General features: G+C 40.4%; 1 long non-coding RNA gene across 1 annotated transcript; it reads left to right on the top strand.

Annotated features, from left to right (window-relative positions):
• The first annotated feature begins 1,955 nt into the window (after positions 1 to 1,955).
• LOC140500221 (uncharacterized) lies at positions 1,956 to 12,164 on the top strand. Its single transcript, XR_011965642.1, has 5 exons — positions 1,956 to 2,067; positions 8,975 to 9,088; positions 9,698 to 9,811; positions 10,287 to 10,521; positions 11,635 to 12,164. It is a non-coding gene; the product is annotated as an uncharacterized lncRNA (long non-coding RNA).
• The last annotated feature ends 10,138 nt before the right edge of the window (positions 12,165 to 22,302 follow it).

The raw sequence follows: 22,302 nt of genomic DNA, 5'->3' as shown, positions 1-22,302 counted from the left end.
GAGATCTCAACATTTGCTCTCCCTAAGATACAGAAAATACTGCCTTAGTACACCTAGCAAAATTATATCCTTCCTACAGCCCCCACTGTAAAGTCTATAATTATTCTAGGTCAATATGCTCTGGCCTATGATTGAAAAAAAAATTTCTTGGGTTTTGGGAGAGGCCTCTGTGAGGGACAAATGAATGCAAGAAATAGAACAGGGAGGAGCAGGATTGAAAGGTTCAGTTCTCTCATGTCTATGGTCTCCACAAAAGGAAGTATAGGTAGAATTACTATAAACTGTGAATCAGTATAGGATTGCTTATTGTTTCTTCTACACAATGCTTAAAAATGCCATGTCCACTGGCAAAGACTTCAAACCCTAAGCATAACCCATAACTCCAATGAGGTTCTCTCAGGAGCTTGATATTTGAATGACCTGTTTGACTTTCTCCTTGACTCTGCACTGTCCAAACAGTTACCTCAAGTCCCATGTCTTCTGGTAAGTCTGCTAAGGTTTGGCTTCAACCTCCTATCACAGGTAATCTTCTGTGAGCAAGATGTGGCTGCAGAAAACTCTTTCTGCTAACAATGATTTCCAACTAAGAGCCCCAGGATGACCTAACGGCCTATCTCAGGATCATTATTAGTCAGTTTTGCTCAGGCATAGAAATATGAAGCAGAAGGAACCTAAGACCGAGTCTCAGAGTAGTCTAGGCAACTAATGCTGTCACATGTGAACATCCACTATTGCTGACAAAGTGGCAGGGTTTAGGAGATGCCCTTCTCACTTTTTCATGAGAAGTCCCAGAAAGAGGGAACTCTAAACCACAAGCCAAAAAGAGAGAAAGAAAGGAGCAACAGTGGAAGTTGTCTCTCCATTTAATATCTGTTGAATGGGCTGTTCTTCCAGGGTCAGAGACCAATCCTCTGAAACATCCCTGTGCCTCTGATACCAACACAAGTACCATAGGAATGCTGCGTCATTACAAATATTGAGTCCTTCAAAGTAGAGCAAGTGTTCCAGAAATTTCTGAGTGAGTTCAGGTCCCTGTTCTTCAGTGGAAGGTTTTCTAGCCAGAGTACAGCATCAGATGCTCCTGATCATTGCCAAAAAATCATTCTACTTTTGTACTTGAAACTCATGCCCAATTCACAGCATCAATTACACCAATTGGCTCTCCAGAAGGACAGCTGTTCCTACAGGCAGCAAGGTGGTAGAGTGGATGGAATGCTGGGCCTGAGGTCAGGAACACATGGGTTGAAATCCAACTTCAGACAGTTACTAACTATGGGACCCTGGAGAAGTTGTTTAACCTCTTTGTGCCTTGGTTTCCTCAAGTATAACATAGAGATAATGATAATCATATCTACCTTCCAGAGTTGATGTGGGGATCAAAAGAGAAAATATTTTTAAACCACTCAGCACAGTGTCAGGCATAGTAGCTACTCATTAAGCACTCATGTCCTCCCTTTGTTCCTTTAATTCCGGGATTCCAAGGGTTACCTTGTGGCTTTGCATGAGCAGCTGATCTTGTTTCTGTCTCCCTCACATCCCATACCACATGAACTGGTCTCCATGCTGTTTATTCCCTCATTCCAGCTAATTATGGCCAGTCACATACCAGAGGCTCCTTTATCAAAGAACAAAAACAGGAAAGAGAGTCACAGGAAATTGATCTACCAGGAGAATAACCCATGGCACCAGAGACCTCAAGTCAAAGGCACCCTCAGAGACTGTCCCTGATACTGCCATATACAACCACCCTGCTCTTTCCTCAGCCTCATTTTTCCCTTCTTAATAGCCTTTGGCTCCAGCTTATCCCCATGTTTGCAGCAGGGTTGCTATCAGTCCAGCCTCCATTCAAAGATTTCTTGCATGTTTCTGGGAACAGACAGTGTTCTACAACTCCACCTACTTAGTGACTGTCACCAAGCCCTGTCACCTGACCCATTCCTACCCAATAGTCTCCCAGAAATTCAAAACCACTGACTTAGCTGTCTGTCTGTGATTTAATTTTCATTTTCACTTTAGGTAGAACACAGAATCTACTCGCACTCCAGAAGAGCTCTCCTAAGTGCCAAGGTAGGCAATGTCATAAATAATATGTGTGACCTTCCATAAGTCTCCTTCTGTCTTTTTGCTGTTTTTCTTATGATAAAATGAACATATTGAGTGAATATGGAGTGGGATGTAGTGGTGGGGTGGGGGGAATTTTGGACTTCACCATCTCCTACGTGCCATCCTTCTATGTGACTCCATAATACTAGAACTTCCCACTCCCTTACCTCCCCACACAATACATTTCAGAGAAAATGGACCAGAGAGCCTGACGTCTTGAGAGATGACTGCTGGGAAGTCCCTCGTGTCTGCTGGGGGTGGAGGAAATGTGCTTGTGTGTGTGTGTGTGTGTGTGTGTGTGTGTGTGTGTGTGTGTGTGTGCATTTGCAATGGAGGAAGGTATAGTGGTGAGTGGAGCACAGATGAGGTAGAGGATAGAGAGTAGGAATCAACATACCTGGGCTTTTATTCCTCTGTTGACACTAACTTTGTGACTATGGGAAAATCCCTTAAGCTCTTTGATACTCAGTTTCCCCATCTTTAAAATGGCAATAGTAAAACCTTCTGAAGTGCTAGTATCTATTTCTGAGAATTCTTATTAGATGTATTTGAAATGATGTCTATAAAATGTTTTGCAATTTCTAAATTGTGATACAAAATCTTTATTACTATTATTGTAAAGACCAGTTTTTCAACTCTTGTCTTTGTAAGACCCAAGCTCTGACAATGCCAGATAATTACAAATTAATATAAAATATGAACTCTGACTGGGTAATCTTTAGAAACTGTAATTCTTCAGGATTCTGAATGGACAAAAGGTCTCTGGACCAAAACTGGGCTAAGGAATTTAAGAGTTGAAGGCACTTTAAGACCAAGGACATTAAGCGGACTCAAGGAACGAGGATTGAAATAATGGAGGGAGAGGGATGTAGTTCAGTGGCTGACAATGTGTTGAGAGCAAGAAAGGAATAATAATGAGACTGTGGAAGGAGTCCTACAGAGGAAGCCATTACCTAGGACTAGGGAATAATCAGTTCAGCAGCAAATTAGCAATTGTAATGCCAGTCACAAACAGTCCTCAGAAGAACTCTAAAAAGGAAGTGCAATCAATACCCACCCCCATTTTATAGTTAAGGGAATTGAGGCAGACAATCAAGAAAATAAAGAGTCAAATTGATTTGGGTTTAAATGCATAGTCAAGTAGCTCTATTTGAATCCTAGTCGGCTTTAACAAAGCCTAGTTTATCAGAGTCATATTTGAAGACTTCAGGAATGAAAATTTCATGAGACAAAACAGCTAATTGCCTTGGCTTTTAAAAAAAATTACAGAATAAATAAATGTGGAAGAAAAAAATAAAGTCCAAACCCAAGAAATCTTGCAAAGTATAACCAATCAAAGCTGCATATAATGATATGATTCTACACATGGACAGAGGGAGAAGAAGAGAATAGGGGAGGGAGATGAAGTGAAAGAGGTGGAGAGAGGAAATAGCAGCATTGCCCAAATGGAATAGCTCAGTTGAGTCCTCAGGAATCAGCTAGTATGACACACAGATTGTTGTTCTCCCTTCATTCTCAGAGAGGACCAGTGATACCAGGGGTGTGATAGCTTGACTTTCAGGGGAGTTGGACTTAAGTGAGGGAAGGTTGTGGAAAGTCTTCTGCCTCACTCTCTCCTCCAGAATCAATTAAGTCCAGTGGCAAGACATTGGCTGGGACGATGTGCAATGGCCACTACCTTCTCAAGAAGTTTAGCCACAAAAGAAAAGAAGAGATAGCCAGGATGGATGGGTTAAGTGTGGATTTTTTGAGAATAAGTGAACAGTAGACAGACTGAATTTGAAGATAAATGAGAGAGTGGGGATGATGGAAAGGAGCAATCTGCTGAACTAGAATGAGACCACTTGTTCATGTAGAGAAGTTTGGTTTTGCTAGGAAAAGGATGGAGATGGTAGCAGAAGGCATCTGAATGTTGTGAAATGAGGAGGAGGAAAGGGAGCTATCCATGAATGACCTCAGATTATTTTCAGTCAAATATTTGTCAAGGTTCTCAGCTAGCAGAGTGAAGGAGGTGGGAACCATGGGAGGTCTGAAGAGGGGTAAAAAGGTTTGGAAGAACCACTAGGAAGAGAGGGATGTTGAGTTGCTGTGGGAGTTATAAAAGAATTGCATTGCTTGAGACACAATTGAGGTTATATACCATAAGCCTAGCCATCATAGTTCCATCATTTTCTCCAGCTTCATTAAGCAGTGTTGTGTAGCAGACAAGGAAGAAAAATGTGGGAGTGATGCCAGACTGAAGAATGAAAGAGCAAGGTTTTATAAGAGAATGAGGGGGCAAGGGACTCAGGAGAAGAGGACAGTGTAGACTTAAACCAGTTCACCAAGAAGCCAAGATGGGGAAAGGAGGAGAGTATAGATAGTAGATGGGTGATTGCCTGCGAGAGAACTGAGGGCTTGACAGACTGGGGGTCATGATGTGGATGAAGAACAACGTTAGGGGTTGCAAGGCAGAAGGAAATATGAAACGATAATAGATTATGATTAGATAAGGGAGTTTCAAAGATCATGAGCACAGAAGAGGTACATCTGTGGAAGTGGCAAAATCAAAGACACAATTTTTTTTGTAGGTGGCAGAAGTTAGGTAGAGAAGTAACCTGTCAGGGCAATGAATAAGTTGAGGAACAAGGTTTAGTGTGTCTGAGGACGCATCTATTTGTCTATTTATATCTCTAGAGATATAAATGCATACATTTGTGTATATATATACATATATATATATATCTATGTGTGGCCAAATATGTGTGTATGTACGTATGTATGTTGAAGTCAACTAGTGTGAAGGCAGGAGTTGAGGACAGACTGTGAGTCAAGCATTAAACTTCTGAGGTAAAGAAGGGGAGTGTACTGGAGGTCTACTACTAAAAAGGATTTGGTGTTATAAGTGGATTGAGTGAACTTTGAAGGAGAGAAGACTACTGAGTGATACTAGAGAAAAATCTGCAGACAGCAATAGGGAGCAAGAGAATTCCAAGTGTCCCATCTTGACCAGTGAGTTGGAGAAATAAATGTAAGTGCAACCAGTGTTGAAAAGAGTGGCCAGGGAGATTCTGTTATCAGGAGAAGGCCATGTCTCAGTGAGGGCCAAAAGATGGAAGGAGGGGGAATGAAAAGGTTTACACATCAAAGCATCAAAGTTTATTGTTCCAGGAGCAGGCATATCAGAGAGCACAGCTGAAGGAGTGGCTAACTGCAAAAATGGGACACTGGGTCGGGCTGAAGGGTAGAGGAATAAAGGATCAGGCAAAGAAAGATAGGGAATGGGGTTTGAATGGTGCACATGGGTTTATAAATACTGGGATGGGAGAGGGTTGTGATCAGTGTGGTGTTTGTTAATTAATGAGGAGGAACTTAGTTAGATTTTCATTTTCTGTAGGAAAGAAGGAAATCAATTTTTGTTCAGTACCTGCTATGTGCCAGACACTGCTAAGCATTTTTGAATTATCTCATTTAACCCACACGAACACACTAGGAATAAGTGCCATCATTATCCCCATTTTAAGGATGAGGGAACTAAGATAAAGGTTAGGTGACTTTCCCAGGTTCACACAGCTAATCTATGTCTAAAGTTAGATGGAAAATCAGAAAAGCCTACATCTTCTTGGAAGACTTCAGGTGCAGTGCTCTATCCACTGCATCACTTAGGTGCCTCTGTTCACATGGCAGTTTAGAGTCCCTTTGGGATTTTCAATAATTGCTGGGCCCGGTAACTCCAGTCTTAATGTCCATGTGCCTCAGATGCAAGGGAGCATCCGTCATGGTCCCAGCTCTTCCTTCCCTGGTCCTATCATCAGAAGAAATAGTCTTGGGCTAAAGCTCCAACCTCACAGGTCCAATCTTAAAGTGTCATTCTGAGGACCAGGGCAACTTAATACCCCTGACTCATGGTGCACCTTCAAGGTGTACAAAACCCAAAGTCACAATTGAGATTCGTTCATTTATCTAGAGCAGACCTGCAAACTTGGCAGTTGATAGAAGCCAAAATTAAAATAGGATAAAGTTCTTTAGGCCAAAGGTAGGCTTTTAGCAGCTCACTTTCTAAGTAAAGGTAAGTAGAGACAGACTGAACATGGTTGATTGCTGCAGGTCATGTGACAAACAGAAGACAGTGAGCAGTGGCAAGCTGTGCAAAATTTCTTGGCAGGTTGCAGGTGAACTGAGGGCAGTATGCCAGGTCTACAGAAACGAAGCTTGATGAAACCTCCTTTAAACATTTAAGAAAAGCTTTAATGGAATAGAAACTTTTGGAAACAAGTTTTTGCCCAGAAGAATGGAAGGGAAGAGGGGAAGAGATAGTAGGAGTTGAAAAAAGACACTTCTTGGTTCACCCAGATTCATGGCTGGGGGAGAGAATACATCCATTAATGATCAGGATTGTCTTCTACCTTGGCTGCCCTGGTGACATGGTCAATACCATCTCCACCCCCTCTGTCAGAATCAGTGTTGGTCTCTCAATCACTTTCCTGAAATTCCAGAAAGACTCATTCAAACTATCTCTGGGCTTGCATCATCCTCATCTGTTAATTCCCAATATATGCCTGGGCAGGAAAATGAGAATAACTCCATATGCCAGAATTCTCAGAGAAGTTTTAAACTACTTGTCCCTTGGGATCTCCAACATTACCTTCCTACCCAGAGAGGGATCAGATGTATCATTACTTTTTTGTTTGTTTGTTTCCCAGGGCCTAATTAAGAATGGCGTGGAGAATCACAGAAAGCTGAGAGATTCTGTTCTTTATTCCTTCCCATAATCTTTCAAGTCATTCAGTTTCTTATTACTTAACAACTTTTTCCAGTAACTGCTCTTAGCCTCCTTCCCTTGCCTCTTTTTTCTCTCTCCATATTATCTTCAATAACCCTTACAAGGCCACTTTTTATTGCTCTTTCTAAGACTTCAGACAATTGGAGAAGACAGTCTCTGGAGTCGTTATGATCTAAGTGGCTTACAAGGTTGCATATGATTCTGCCAATTTATGAACTAAGTGAGAAAATGATTATTTTTTTGCTTATATTAATAACCACTTACTATTGGGGAGATCCAGGATGTTTTCCGTTCCTCTTTCCCCCATTCTCTTCTTTGTCAAATCAGCCCCTGAAGAATGGGCCTGATAATGACATTGAATTGAACATTCTCCTCAATCTTGTTCAGACCCCACCCAGCTGGGGAAGCTCATTGTGTTCTAGTAGGCTAGGGTGGGTGGGTTAGATGTTTAGATGGCTGGGGGCTGGGTGTGGCCTGGGAGTAAGAGTGATATAATCAAAGTCTTATTTCCTAACCCCTCTTTAGGACAGGTCCACCTTTCATTATCATATTCATTCTTCTCATTAATTGTTACTTAATCAGAACTGATTACCATCTGTAGAGAATACCCACTCTTCCAAGAGCATATAAGCATCAACAGGCTGCTATGATCCATCTTTGGCTTGTGAAAGATGATATTTTGATGTGGGAAGTGGCTGGTATTATTCTCCTGTGAGAAATTATTGCATTTATTTGACACACATATGATTTTAATGGCTAATAAATTAAGAGGAAAAATATCAATGGCAGCAGCATTATCACTTTGAACTGCTCCTTTTGAGGTGCCATAGAATACAATTAAAGAATTGAGATCCCAGGAACAATGTGGTTCAGAAGGAGCTGAGTGGTACAGTCGATGTTCAGAGTTGGAGCCAGAAAGAACTGAGTTCACTTTCTGCCTCAGACACTTACTGTGTGGCCCTAGACCAGTTCCTTGACCTTTAAGCCTCAGTGTGCTCATATGTAAAATGAGATTTATAACAGCACATACCACAGAAAAATATTGCTGAGGATCAAGTGAGAGCAATTCAATTCAATAAATATTTATTAAGTGCCAAGCACTGGTCTAAGCACTAGACAAGGAAGGAAGGAAGGAAGGAAGGAAGGAAGGAAGGAAGGAAGGAAGGAAGGAAGGAAGGAAGGAAGGAAGGAAGGAAGGGGAGAAGGAAGGAGGGAAGGAAGGATGACAGTAGGAAAGGAAGGAAAGAAAGAAGGAAGGAAGGAAGAAACCAAGAAAGAAAGGAAAAAGAGAAGAGAGTACAAAGTGAAGAAAGTAAGGAGGAGAATGCAGAAATGAAGGGGAAGGAGAAGAAGGAGAGGAAGGGATGCAAGAAGAAGAAGGAAAAGAGATGATAGGAAGAAAGGAATGAAGGAAAGGGAGGAAGGAAAGAACAGAGGCTGCGAGGGAGGGGGAAGAGAGAGTGGGAGAGAGAAAGGGACGGAGGAAGGAAGGACTATTTCCCTCTTACCTACAACATTGCATATTTGCACATAACTCTTTGAAAGTTGTTTCCCCCATTAGACTATGATCTCCTCGAGATCACAGATTGTTTTTTGCCTTTTTTTGTATCCCCTGCACTTAGAGCAATGTGTGGCACACAGTAGTCACTTAATAAATAATTTTTGACTGATTGACTCCCCAAAATATTCAAAGAAGTATTTCTTTATACCTTTCACACTAATACACTCCTTGTAATCTCCTCTTTGTAGTCTAACTTTATCCTCAATAAGTATGCTCTGTTGTGAGGTTGGTGTAAAGTTTCTGGGGTTTGAGTGGAGAAATCTGTGGGTGAGCAGTAGGGGCAAGGGGCCATAGAGATCTAAGGATGAGTCTACTAAATGGACAGCCTGGAGTATATGGCTATGACCCCTCTTCTTCCTATGATGAACCATATCTCCATGCTCTGACTTGAGTAGGAAGAAGCATGGCCCTCTCTTCAGGAAAGATGTCCAGATATTTGACCTTCTACCTGGGGAGGAAATTTCCACAGAACAGTATGGAATGTCTTTTCTTGTGTCAGGAGAATGTATGCAGGTCAGATTCTCCTGAGTTGATATGATGTGTTTCAGGTGAGGAAAAGACAATTCCAATGGATCCACAGGTGGGAAGTATGATGAGGAACATCAGCACCTTCTGGACAATGTCATATATGATTTCCATGTATGTCTTACTGGCCAACAGAAGTAAGTATGATTAAAAGCCAGGGAAAAATCATACCTCCTGAACCTAACTTGAGGTGGGAAGTTAGAAAGATTTGAACACTTGGTGCCTCCACCATTTCCCACCCTTTTTACCCAACAATAACACCAGAAATCTCTAAAATAAACACCCTTGGGTTTTTCTGGGATGTCCTACGCATAAGGCAATAGAGACAGAAAAGTTACAACAGTACAATATGTATCATATTCTTAGTTCCCTTTTCCTCTGAAATCTGTGACTGGAGCTAAGGAATTATCTCTGAGTCCCTGGATCCTCACACTAACAATTTCTATCCATGAGGTTGGTGGTCTGTATCCTTTTCTGGAATGTCCCCTGCATGAGAAAACATGGGTGTAAAGAAGTGGTAATGAACTGTCTTTGAGGATAATGGAATCATAAGTGATTCATATCTTTCCACTTCAGTCCCTCTTCCATTTAGTTGTGGATTTGAGCAAGTGGTCAGATTGGTTGAAGAAAACTCCTACGTTCAGTCCTTCGGAGGGGTCCTAAGTCTTTTAGTCAGAGCTGACAATCAAGGGTTTTATGATACAGTCTGAAAGATTAAGACCTTGATCATCTGTGTCCTCTTTCAGAACAAATTTTGAGACATCCCTTGTTGGGGCTCCTGAATGGGATCCTGACAGTGACATATTCAATGGAAGTAGGCGCTTGTATTTGTTACTTGTGGGCACGTCACAGTTGCCAAGGTAATAGTGACATGGGGGCAGAGATGTGGGGGAAGGATAATTGTACAATATCAAAGGGCTGTCCTCCTGATATACTGAAGGTCACCTCCCCATCCTCATTCTGTTCTTACTCTAATCTCTGGGCAACCTGATTTCAAGAATCCCTTTTTCTCTTTCAAAGACAAGTGAGACTTGAACCCCTTTCCCACAGCTTTATATAGATTTCTCTTGTTCACATGCACAGAGGCCCAGAGATTTCTTGAGAAATTCTGGGGTAGGAAGAGGGGTGGGTTCCTGAAGATGAAGGAGGTTTTGTGTAATTTGGTATGTCAGATAATCCAGAGGTGGTGGAGAAAGCCAGCTGTGGGCTGTGACTGCAGGTGGGAAAAGATTCAAGTGATTCCAACCATTCTAGAGGTGGGCTTGGGGAAGAGAAACTGTATAGTCTCACTTGGATCAGTTTGTGAGAAGTGACAAGCCTTTGTCTGCTCTGCAGGGTTTATCCTCATGGAGAATTGGATGAACTGGCTGACTGTGGTCCTTTTTTTTGGCTGCTTCACATTCTCAGGAATGATAATATTGAAAAAGCGACCTCATTATTTTGGCTTCTATTTTATGGTGCTCATATTTTCAGTGAATTTCAACACTATTGAGAACATCGTCTTTCTGCTGCCAGTGCTAAGGTTGCTTTTAGCTGGAATTCAGTTTGACTTCATCACTGGGTGATTCAGGTAACTGAGATTTATTGAGTCAACGGTCTGGCATACAGAAAAAGGCCAGATATCCCTGGGGAAGGAGTTATGTACTGTCTAGTGTTTAACCCACAGGGTCACTGATGCTCAGTTTGGGAGAGAATGGGGAAATGTTCACAAAGGGGAGACTAACAAAGATGAAGCCAGGAGAAAAGAATGGACAAAGAAAGAAGGTAGGCCAGGAGGTTTAGGACTTGACCTTGAGGCACCCAAGGAAGAAGATGTGGGCTGGGACAAAAATCAAGATCATAGTCCCTTCATTTCTCCATCCCTACTCATTCACTCCATCTTCTTCTTTTCTCTGTCTATATGCTCTTTTTTTTCCTTCCTCCTTGCTCTATCCTATGTTCCTTCTCTCTAAAGCAAGAACTAGCTCCCCAGTAGCAGGAAAGTATCCCTACATCCTTCCCTGAAAGGTGAAAAATGTTGCTTCTCACATTCTGTCTTTTCTTCCTTCTATTTCCAACTGATCCACAACCTCACCATCTCTCAAAGTTTCAACATAGTCATGCTCCTTCCCTGAGGCAGTTTCCCTAAGGGGAAAAGAGAACTGTACTTCTCCCCCTCTACTTCAAGGAAACTGCAAGTCTCAATATTCATACTTTTCTCTGTAATCTGTAGAAACAATGCGTGTGTTAGACTCTACAAAGGGTGAGGATCCTTTTCATGTTATCAGTTTACCTGTAATAAAATAAGACCACATTCAAGAAAAATCAGTTAGATACACTTTAAAAAGGATCTTGTTTTGTAAAAAAATCTAACTACTATGTACTTAATTATTTCAAAAAATGATAAGTATTTGTTAATTTTAAAGTTAACTGAGGCCAGATGAGGCCTCAAGGACATGCATTCCCCACCAGTGGGCAATACCCTAGACTTGACCTCCAAGCAACGTACACCTCATACCCCTACCCCTTCTGACCCCAGTGAATTTGCCTCTGTAGCTATAACTCCTTTTTAGGGTTCTGTTTCCTTTGGTAACTCTCTCTACTTTCCTTATCCTGCCCAGAAATTATTCCTTCTTAGAGTAAGCGCTCTGGAGAAATCTTGAAATATATCCTGAGGAATCTCAAGTCTCATATTTTTCCCTAGGAAAGGTCTGGTTTGTCTATAACCAGGGTACACTGGGACGATTGCTGACATGGAGTACAAATGCCCTGGAGCCCATCCTGATGGATACCTAGCAATCTGGTGTTCTATGAGGATCTTCTGAGAAACAGACTTTATTCATTATCTGTAGGGAAGGCAGAGTGTGCCCAAGGGAGCCAGGCCTCTCATCTAACACCCTAGACTACAGGACTAACCAAATATCTTCCCACTATTGCACAGCTGAATATTGTGACTACTTTATGTCACTGAGCAGAAAATGAGTAAAAACACTAGCATGTAAGCTTGTTTTCCATAGACCCCCTGAAGGTACCTTCAGGACACTTCTGATAGCGGAGAGAATGATGGGAATTATGTGTACTTTGTCTTGCTTCCACGTGGTTCAGATGTCTTCCACTAGGTCTTTATGGTGTGAAAGTTTTTATTTTGTAAAGTGAGGATATTTCAAGTATTCAATATTGTAACATTTAAAAACTATATACAAATGCAAAAATATTAAAAAACATTGTTCTTAATCAGTTGTTATGACTGTCATTTCTGAATCATTGAATGTCCAAGGTGAAAGAGACCTCAGTGAGATTAGACTTATACTATCTGACCTATGGGAGAGAACTAGGAACAATGGAGTGGATGTTATAAAGACACAAATTAAATAGTTTGATGACAGGTAAAACTTGCTAACAGTTACAGCTGTCCAAAAGTAGAATGAGCCACTTCAGAGCACTGTGGATTCTCTGTGGCAAGAGGTCATTAGCCAAAAGGGTATTGCGTTTCCTGAAGTAGAGGTTATTTTCTATGCATGTGTTCCACCCTGAGAGTCCTTTTCACTCTAACACTCTGTGATTCTATAATGTAATGCTATGCACAACTGAAAAAGAAATACTGACTACAGTATGCCTGACAAGTAGCCCTCTATCTTCTGTTGAAGTCTTCAGTGAAAGGGAACCAACCACTCCCTGAGGCAGTCCATCCCTCTTGTGGGCCAGCTCTAATTGATAAGAAGCTTTTCTTGATCTCAGCCCTGAATATGATTCCAAATAATATGTACCTACGGTTCCCAACAAGAGAAGAAATCAAATTGCTCTTCAGCACGGCAGCCTTTCAAGTATTTGCTTTCATTCATTTCTGTATCCAATTCTAGCACTTCATCCATTATACCACTTAGTGGATTTATTTTACAAAAACAGCTTAAGAATAACTGGCTTCCCCAAAAGTAACCAAGACTGACTAGCCAAAACCCTGAATTCCATAATCCAGAAAATAATACTGCCCAGAATTTTTCAGTAGAAATAACAAAGCAATGGATTCTAAGAATCATTTTAAGGAATGGGAAGATATGTTTCAAAGTCTAAGGTACATCGTGGTCAAATTGTACCATGAATTGTTTTAATTGCTATCTTTTGATTTTACATCAACCTCAGTTCCCACTTCATCCTTCTCCTGCCTAGTAAGACATCTTCTGCAACAAAGAGCAAGAAAAAGATGTTTAAATCATCTTAGCAAAGCTAACCAACACCTTAAAACCAAGTCTCTGAGTAGATGCAATGTCCTGCATGGATAATCTTCAAAGAATAGGAAGAAATGCTTTATCTCTTCTTTTAGATCAGTTTTCTTCAATAAAATCCCACATAATCCAAGGTTGATTTGTTGTTGTAATTCTTTACAGTTACAGTATGTGTTGTGTTCTTGGTTCTCTTTCATTCACTTTACTTCAACGTATATGTCTTCTCATGCTTCTTTATAGTTTTCTCATAATTGCTTAAAAGAAAGCAATATTCTATTAAATTCTTGTTTCAAATTTTTTTTAGCCATTCCTCAATGAATTGGATGTATTTTTGATGGGAAACAAGCACAAGCTGAGATCTTTGTCCCTGGATCAGGAGGGTTTTGGTCCAATTGGTCTGAAAAGCCCACGAAAGCCTGGCCAGGGGGCTGCTTGCATTTTCCTTCTTTGATTTTGCATTCTTTTCTTTTCCTCCCTTTATCCTATTACCAGCCACTTCTTAGTATTCTCTTGAGGTCCAAGTCTCCCAGCCAGGATTGTGGATTGTCTGGACTACTGGCAAGTCCAAAAAGGATCCTCTCCAGAATTGATCTACATTCCAAGCTGACTTTCCCCTATCAAGACCATCCCTGGGACCCCCAGACTACTTGGCAACACCTGGATTCTTCCCTCAGTCTTTTTCTGTATTTAAGTTCCATCTCTCCTCCGTGAAGGCACTGAGATTCAATGCAGCTCAGATTCTGTCTAGCTGAGATTCTATCTGACTGGCATTACAAATGCTTAGTCTCCTTAAGAGTCAACCCAGTATAGGGTATCTTCAATAATACTTATTTTTCTTTGGCTTTATGATGGCTTGTGTCCAATTCATTCGAGCAGGACCAGGCATGTCAATATTTTGGGGTCCCAGATCACCCCAAACCTCAACACTTTGTATCCAGGGTTTTCCTCATGCAGAAAACTACCCTCAATATGTTGGTGTATTATGTGCCATTCTTTCTGTCTCTGGCTTCCTTGTGTTATTTTCCTAACAGTGGAATCTTGGGAGTTAAAGGTACAGGCATTTTCGTCATTTTCTTGGCATGATTTTCCAAAACAGATTCTAGAATACTTGAACCAATTTGCAGATCCATCAGCAGTGCCTCAATGTCACTGTATTTTCACAGTTTCTGCAACATTGGATGTTCCTAATTCTTTGACCACTTAGCCATTTAGGAATGGTCCTCGTATATTTGTGCTATTTCCCTATATATGGTGGATATCATACCCTTAAAAAAGAGACATTTGATACAAAATTTTTCTGGTTGGCCACTTCCTTTCTAATCCTCATGATGCATATTTTAGTCATATAAAATGTTTTTAATTTTATGTAATTTGGGGGCCCCAGAAAAAGCTAGCAAATGTAATTGTTTTTCCTCAGCACCACCATGTGGCACTACAGTGGTGACACTGCTTTACAAACATTCCAAACTGGCTCTTGTGCTACGTTCTTTAAACCTTCAGAGAGACCATGTGACAGTATTTTACACAGTGAGGAAATGGTCCTATCTGAAATACCTGCCAGGTGGGCACACTATTCAATAAGTCTCTTGAGAACCTCAGGCACATGCATGAGAGGCTTTCCAAAAGACTGAAGTATTCCCTCTGCCTGTCAAGAAACATTTAATAAGTACTTACTGTGTGGGGTAGAAGACCACCCAAGATCCCCAACAAACCACAGAGGCTTCTCCTGGTAGAGACAGAAAAAAAAATTTATTAACAAGTCTTGAGAGAGTTGGGCATCTTCCTTACCAGGGATGATTACTGAAGGGAGCAGGTGGCATCCAACACAGAAGCAGGTTATATATTTTTACAGAATTACCCCACCCTGTGCTCTACCTTTTCTCCCCATTGGAGGAGTTAGGTGGCCTCACAATCTGCTGCCCCAAACTAGGACGAGTTCTAGTCCAAATAAATGTGTAAGTCCTTCTTTGGCAGTAGTTGCACTGACATGGCAATCAGAGCTTTGCATAGGAGTTAAAAATATCTGTTTTCCCAGAAATCACCTGACTCAGGGCAAATTGAAACTGAGGCCTCCAACTCCCCGTTTAGTCCTGGCTCAACTTTAGAGAGTGTCTACTACTTTAGAATGAGACAGCTTTCACTGACTCACACACTGCTACTGTTAGATATTACGCTAAGGAATGGGGATACAAAAGAAGGGAAAAGACACTTCCTACTCTCAAGGACTTCACAGCCTAATAAAGGAAACAACATATAAATAATAATATGCATACAATCTATATCTATAATAAAGGGGAAATAATCAACAGAGGGAAGGCATTAGAATTAAGAAGAGATAGAGAAAGGCTTCCTGTAGAAGGGAGGATTTTGAACTGACACTTGTTGGAAACCAGGAAAGCCAACAGGTGAAGATGAGGAGAGTGAGCACCCAGGCATGCAGGCATTCAGAGAAAATGCCTGGAGTTAGGAGATGCAATGTCTTGTTTGAAGGACATAAAGGAGGACAGTGCCTCTGGATTTCAGAATATGTGTGTGTGTGACTTCATAAAAGAATCAATCTGAGAGGGGAATACCCTCATTTATTTATACTCTTTATACTCACTCTGAGTCATCAAAACCCAAACAATGAGCAAGTGAGGCTTGGGCTGGACCTATTATTGATCAATCTGTGAAAGCCAGAGTGATTTGAGTTCAAAGACATAGTCAAGTAGCTGTATTTGAATCCCAATGGGCTTTAATAAAGCCTGGTGTATCAGAGCTATATTTCAAGATATTATGAATGCTTAATTCATAATCAATAAACTATAGAACCCCCCAAAAAGTTAATTGTCACGTTTCAGAGACTGATAAATGAGGAAGAAGAAAAAAAGTCTAGCCCCAAATTGCCAGCATATCTTGTGAAGTATCTAAGCAGTCCAATGCAGCCTTATACACCTTCTAGATCATAAGAATCCAGAACCTGCCTTCTTGAGCTGTCTGAAGTCTTAAACACAGCAAGAAGGTGGCTCCATATAGGTTAGTGAAGATATGGAGAACGAAGAGGCAAATGAAGGAAAACATGAATACTTACTAGGAAAGTTGGTAGGTAAGAAGAAACTGAATGACTTGAAAAATTATGAGAAGGAAAAAGAAAAGAATCCCTCAACTTTCAATGGTTCTCCTACCCTGTTATTAAGTAGGCCCTGGGAAACAAACTAAAAAAAGAAATGATATGTCTTATCTCTCTCTTGGTAGGAGGGCAATGTTGGAGATCTCAGGGGGGAAAGCAGTTTAAAACTTCTCTGAGAATTCTGGGATTTGACATTTTTCTCATTTTCTTGCTCAGACAAATTCTGGAAACTACAGAAGAGAATGAGGAAATCCCAGAGATAAGTTGAGTGAATCTTTCAGGAGTTTCATGAGAGAGATAGGAAGGCAGACTCTGCTTCTGGCAGAGGTGGCAGAGATGGAGTTGAGCATGTCACCAGGGAAACCAAGGTCTTCATCTGTCACAGGAAGACGGGATGGCAGCACCAAAGCAGAAGATAAACCAGAGCATTAATAGATGTCCTCCTTACCCCCTGTCATGAATTTAGGTGAATGAAATATCTTTTTTTCCTCCCAAATCTCTCTTCCCATTTTCCCTTTCATCTTTTTAGACAGATGCTCAAATCGAAAGATTCCTGTTCCATTAACCTGTTCCTTAATGTTTAAAGGCAGTTTTGTTAAGCCTTGTTACTCTAGATAAAATAAATCAATCTCTATTGTGCTCTTGGGTTTTGCACACCCTGAAGGTGCTTGGGCCATTGGCAGTGGTGTCAAGCTGCCCTGGTAGTCAGACTGATACTTCAGGATTTGAACAGTTTATCTATAACTTAAACCCAAGATTCTTCTGGTGATAGGACCAGGGAAGGAAGAACTGGGACCAGGAATGATGCCCCCCTGAATGTGAGGTACATAGAGATAAAAACTATAGTAGCTGGCCCTGGCAACTACTGAAAATCTTATTAGCTGCTGAAATGAAAGGGGAGGTAGCTCTCTCCCTCTTTCTATCCTCTTGTGTGTGTGTGTTCATCTTTTGTTGCCAAAGAAGACCATGTCATCAGAGAAATAATGACATGACTTGTACTTGACTTTGTTTTGTGTGAGGGAAGGCTGTGCAGGTCACCAGCTTCACTTCTCCTCCAGTGCCATCTGAATCCAGTGACCACATATTCATCAGGATGACTGGAGATGACCTAGGATGAGGCAAGTGGGGCTAATTGACTTGCCCAAGGTCACACTGCTAGTGAGTGTCAAGTGTCTGAGGTGAAATTTGAACTCAGACCCTCCTGACTCCTACACTGGTGCTCTATGCAATATAACAAGTGTGAGTGTTTTAAGGTGTCAGACTCAAGACTCTGTCTTCACTCTCTGAGTATTCTTTTCTGCTTATGGAGGGGCGGGTTCATATCCCTTCTGGTACGTTCATTGTATGCTCTTACTAAGACCTTAGAGAAGCAAGTCCAGCCTTTAATCTTATTCACTCTCTGTGAGTGTGGGGTAGAGGGCTCCATGTAGAAGCACTTAATGCTTTTCTTTTCATTTTTGCTTTGTGTACTTGACTATGTGACCACAGGACACTGACTAAATGTTCCTTTGATTGTGAAAAACAGTTTTAATTGACTAAGAGAAGAGAGTCTAAGAGTAGGGTAAGGGTCCTAGAGTTATTTGTATCCAACTTTGGATATTTTGATCAAGAGGCTGTAGCTGTCTTCCCAACTGCAGCCTTTCCACGAGATCTCTAGCCTGGCCTCCTGCCTTAGAGAAGGGAAATAATATGATTCCTTCAGCTCTAATAAGCTTTTCCTTACCTCTCTTAGTGGACTCCACTCTAAGGGACTAGAAAGCCCTATGTGAACAGCCACCTAAGTGGTGCAGTGGATAGAGTCATGCTGAAGTGTTTTAAGAAGTTACAGGCCTTTCTGACTTGCAATTTAACTTTGGGCACATGTTAGCTATGTGAACCTGGACAAGTAATTTAACTTTTATCTGACTCAGTTTCCTCAATTGCAAAGTAAGCATAATGACAACACTTATTTCTAATGTAATTGTGAGAATCAAATTGAGGGAATTCAAATAAAACTACTTCCAGATTGAACATAGCCACTGCCCCTAGCTATCCACCCACCCCACATGCAATTCACATATTTGAACATATTTGTATCATTTCATTCATTCTCAATCATACCATCCCTTTAAGCCAAGACAGGACCACAATAGTTACCAATATTGACCAGAGAGGACAACAATAGTTAACCAATCAGAAAGCAGTATGATTGTGATGTTTAAGCACCAATCCACAAAAGGGAGCCTTCCCCATTATGTAATCTCTTAACAAACCCCTCCTGTTTGCCAAAGTTCTGGATAATGGATAATGTGCTCATATTTTTCCAGTCACCAATGGAGTGAAACAAACTTCTGTGCTTGCTCCCATGCTTTTTAGCATGATATTTTCAGACATATTTTCAAATGTCTTCTGTGAGGACCAGCTCAGCATCGAGGTCAACTACTGTACTGACAGTAAATTATTCAACTTGAAAAGGCCACAAGCCAAGACAAAAGTGGAGGGAGAATTGGTGCATGATTTTCTATTTGCAGATGACTGTGCACTCAACACATCCTTTGAAGCTGAGATGCAACCAAGTATGGCTTGATTCTCTGATGGTTGTGCTAATTTTGGCCTAACAACTAACACCAAGGAAACAATGGTGGTTCATCATCCAGACAAAGAACCATTGCTTACATAAAATAGAGAAGTTTTGAATACTGTGGATAAATTCACTTAACTTACTAGTGTGCTTTCCAAGAACATACACATTGTTAATGAGGTTGACACATGCGTAGCCAGAGCTAGCTCAGTGTTTGTGAAGCTCTGAAGGAAACTGTGGGAAAGAAGAGGGATTAGACTGACTAGCAAAGTGAAGGTCTACAGAGCCATTATGCTGACCTCATTGTTGTATGCAATGGACAGAATACCTGTGACATACCAGTAAACTGAATCACTTACATTTGAATTGCCTTAGGAAGATCACCTGGCAGAATAAGATACAAAACACTAAGATCCTCTGTGAACTAAACTGCCAAGCATCCAAACTCTACTGTAGAGAGCACAATTCCAATGGGTTTTCCACATTGTTTGAATGCGAAATATATACTTGCCAAAAAGGTTAATTTAAGGAGAACTCACTCATGGCAAGCACTTACATGACAGTCAGAAAAAATGATACAAGGACACTCTCAATGTTTCTCATAGGAACCTTGAAATTGATAATATGACACAAGAAAAATTGGTACAAGATCATCCAGCATGGTATGCCCTCATCAGAGGAGGTTCTGTGCTTACTGAGAAAAGTAGAATTTAAGTAGCCCAAAATGTGAGATGCACAAATTTAGAGCATCAACTCCAAATATTCTCATGGATTTTCTGTGCCCACCTCATTTTAGATAATTCCTAGCTCCTATCAGTCTAATCTGCCACCATTGGACACATTGTAACATGACTCTAACATATTGATGCTATTTTGGTCTTCTTCAAGATTAAAAGAGTAGAAGAACTAATTATTCTAAATAGGTTGAAGTATATTAAAAATGAAACAAAATTAATGGAAGGAGTGAATAACTTTAGCAAAGCAGTATGGTATAAAATAATTCCACAAAACAATTTTTTTTCTCAATATCAGGAACAAAATCCATCAGAAAGACATACAAAAATATATTCCTTTCAAAATTCTTCACTATGTGTAAAAGATCTAAGAGACAATACCACCCAGACTGACAAACAGAATCAGATCCATGAAAATGAAACTAGCAAAGGATTACTTCTACTTTACAGAATTAGACAAAGTAATAACAAAAATCAGAAAGATAAAAAGATCCAAGGGAAATAAAGAAAAAGTGAGAAGAAATAGGCCAAGAAGTACTAGATGTCAAAATATACTACTACAAAGCAGTAATTACAAGACACTTTGATCCTGATTTTAAATATATAAAAATTGTTCAGTGGAACAGATTAGGCAAATATGATTCAGAAATAATTGAATACAGTAGCACTGTATCTTTTAAACCCAATGACATAAGGACTCTATTGGAACAAGCATTCATTATGTATCCATGAAAAAGAGATAACTAGGTGACAGAGTAGATATAGGAAAACCTGAGTTCAAATCCTGCCTCACTTACTCTCTAGATATTTGGCCCTGGGCAAGTCACTTAATCTCTCTGTCTCAGCTTCCTTATCAGTAAAATGAGGAAAATGATAACATTGACTCCACAGAGTTGTTGTGAGGAGTAAATGAAATAACTTATGTAAAGTGCTTTGCAAACCTTAAAGAACTATATATGTTAGCTAGTATTATTATATAAAAGGTCATATCATGAATAAATTAGAGAAGAATAGAGATACTTGGCCCCACTGTCTTCCTTTTCTACACCCGAATTTAGATTCATTTTGCCTTGCCCACCACATTCAATCAAATGTCAAATCCTGTTGAGTCTACTCAACAACTCACAGCTCTCACAACTCTTCCAGCGCTCTTTCACTATGGTAACCATTTCAGTATAAAATATAACACAGACCACCCTGGTGCCTACTTCCTCAAAGGACAGGTTGGTCCTTCTTGCTGTGGCTGAAACTTTGTAAGTCCAGAGTTGTCTCAGACAGTCCCAACTCAACAAACTGGAAAAAGATTTTGAGCCCCAAGAGGGTGGAGCTCACAAGGGCCAACATCAGGCCCACAGGTGTGCCTCAGAACAGCCAGAAGAATCAGGAAGACACAATCACAGATGGAATTCACTAACCACTGAACATGCCTGTGCTCTAGGCCAAGAAAGGAGACCTCCTGAAGCCAGAGTATCCCTCCCTCCCACACCTCATGCAACAAATTCCAGGGTAACTTGGGGAAACTCAGAAAGAGTTCACCTGGCCTCTGTTTTGGCACAGCAGTCAATTCAGCACCAGGTAAGCTGCAGAATTTGGGTTTCAAGCTGAAAGAACCAGAGGCCACAATACACAAAGCCTCAAGTTCCAAGCATAAGAACTGTGAGACAGAGCCACCTGTGCCTCAGAAGAAGAGATCCACTTTAAAATTCAAGAAAAGACAATCATCATGAGCAGGAACTAAACTAGAAAATAAAAGACCATAGAATCTGAATATGAGGACAAGGACCAAAACAGGGGTACCAAAGATGTCAGTACTGATATTGTACCCTCACCTGAAACTTGAGAAGGGAAAATGATCTGGTCCCAAGTCCAAAGACCATTTTGGAAAAGATCAAGAAGGATTTTAAAAGCCAAATTAGAAAAGTAGAAGAAAAACTTGCCAATGACTATAAAATTATGATAAAAATTCACTGAAGAGAACAACTCCTTAAAAAGGGAAATTGGAAAAAAGGAAAATGAAGTACAAAACCTAACTAGAGAAAATAACTCCTTAAAAGGAACAACTGGGCAAATGGAAAATGAGATAAAATAGTTAACTGAAGAAACCAATCTATTAAAAATTAGAATTGGAGAAATAGAAGCTAATGACTCTATGAGACATCAAGAATGAGTCAAAAAGAATCTAAAGAATGAAAAAAGAAGAAAATGTAAAATATTTCTTTGGAGAAATAATTGACCTGGAAAAAAGATCCAGCAGAGAAAATCTAAGAATTATTGGTCTACAAGAAAGCCATGATGAAAAAAAGATCCTGCAAAATATCTTAGAAGAAATTTTCAAGGAAAACAGCCCTGAGGTCCTGGACCCAGAGAGCAAAACAGCCATCAAAAGAATTCACCAATTACCTCCTGAAAGGCACCCCAAACAGAAAACACCAAGGAATATTGTTGTGAAATTCCAAAACTATCAAGTGATGGAGGAAATACTGCAAGCAGCCCAGGAAAAGCAATTAAAATATCTAAGAAATACAGTCAGGGTCATACAGGACCTTGCAGCTTGTAACTTAAAAGATCAAAGGGATTGGAATATGATATTCTGTAAGGCAAAAACAACTGGGAATACAAGCAAGGGTCAATTTCTCAGAAAATCGAGCACAATATTTCAGGCGATGAGATGGACATTCAATGAAATAAGAGACTTCCTGACCTTACTGATGAGAAGACCAGAGCTGAATAGAAAATTCAATCTTCC

The sequence above is a fragment of the Notamacropus eugenii genome, chromosome 4, assembly GCF_028372415.1.
Source record: "Notamacropus eugenii isolate mMacEug1 chromosome 4, mMacEug1.pri_v2, whole genome shotgun sequence".
NCBI lineage: Eukaryota > Metazoa > Chordata > Mammalia > Diprotodontia > Macropodidae > Notamacropus > Notamacropus eugenii.
Note: the sequence above shows the minus strand (reverse complement) of the source record. Positions and strands in the feature narration are given on the sequence as shown.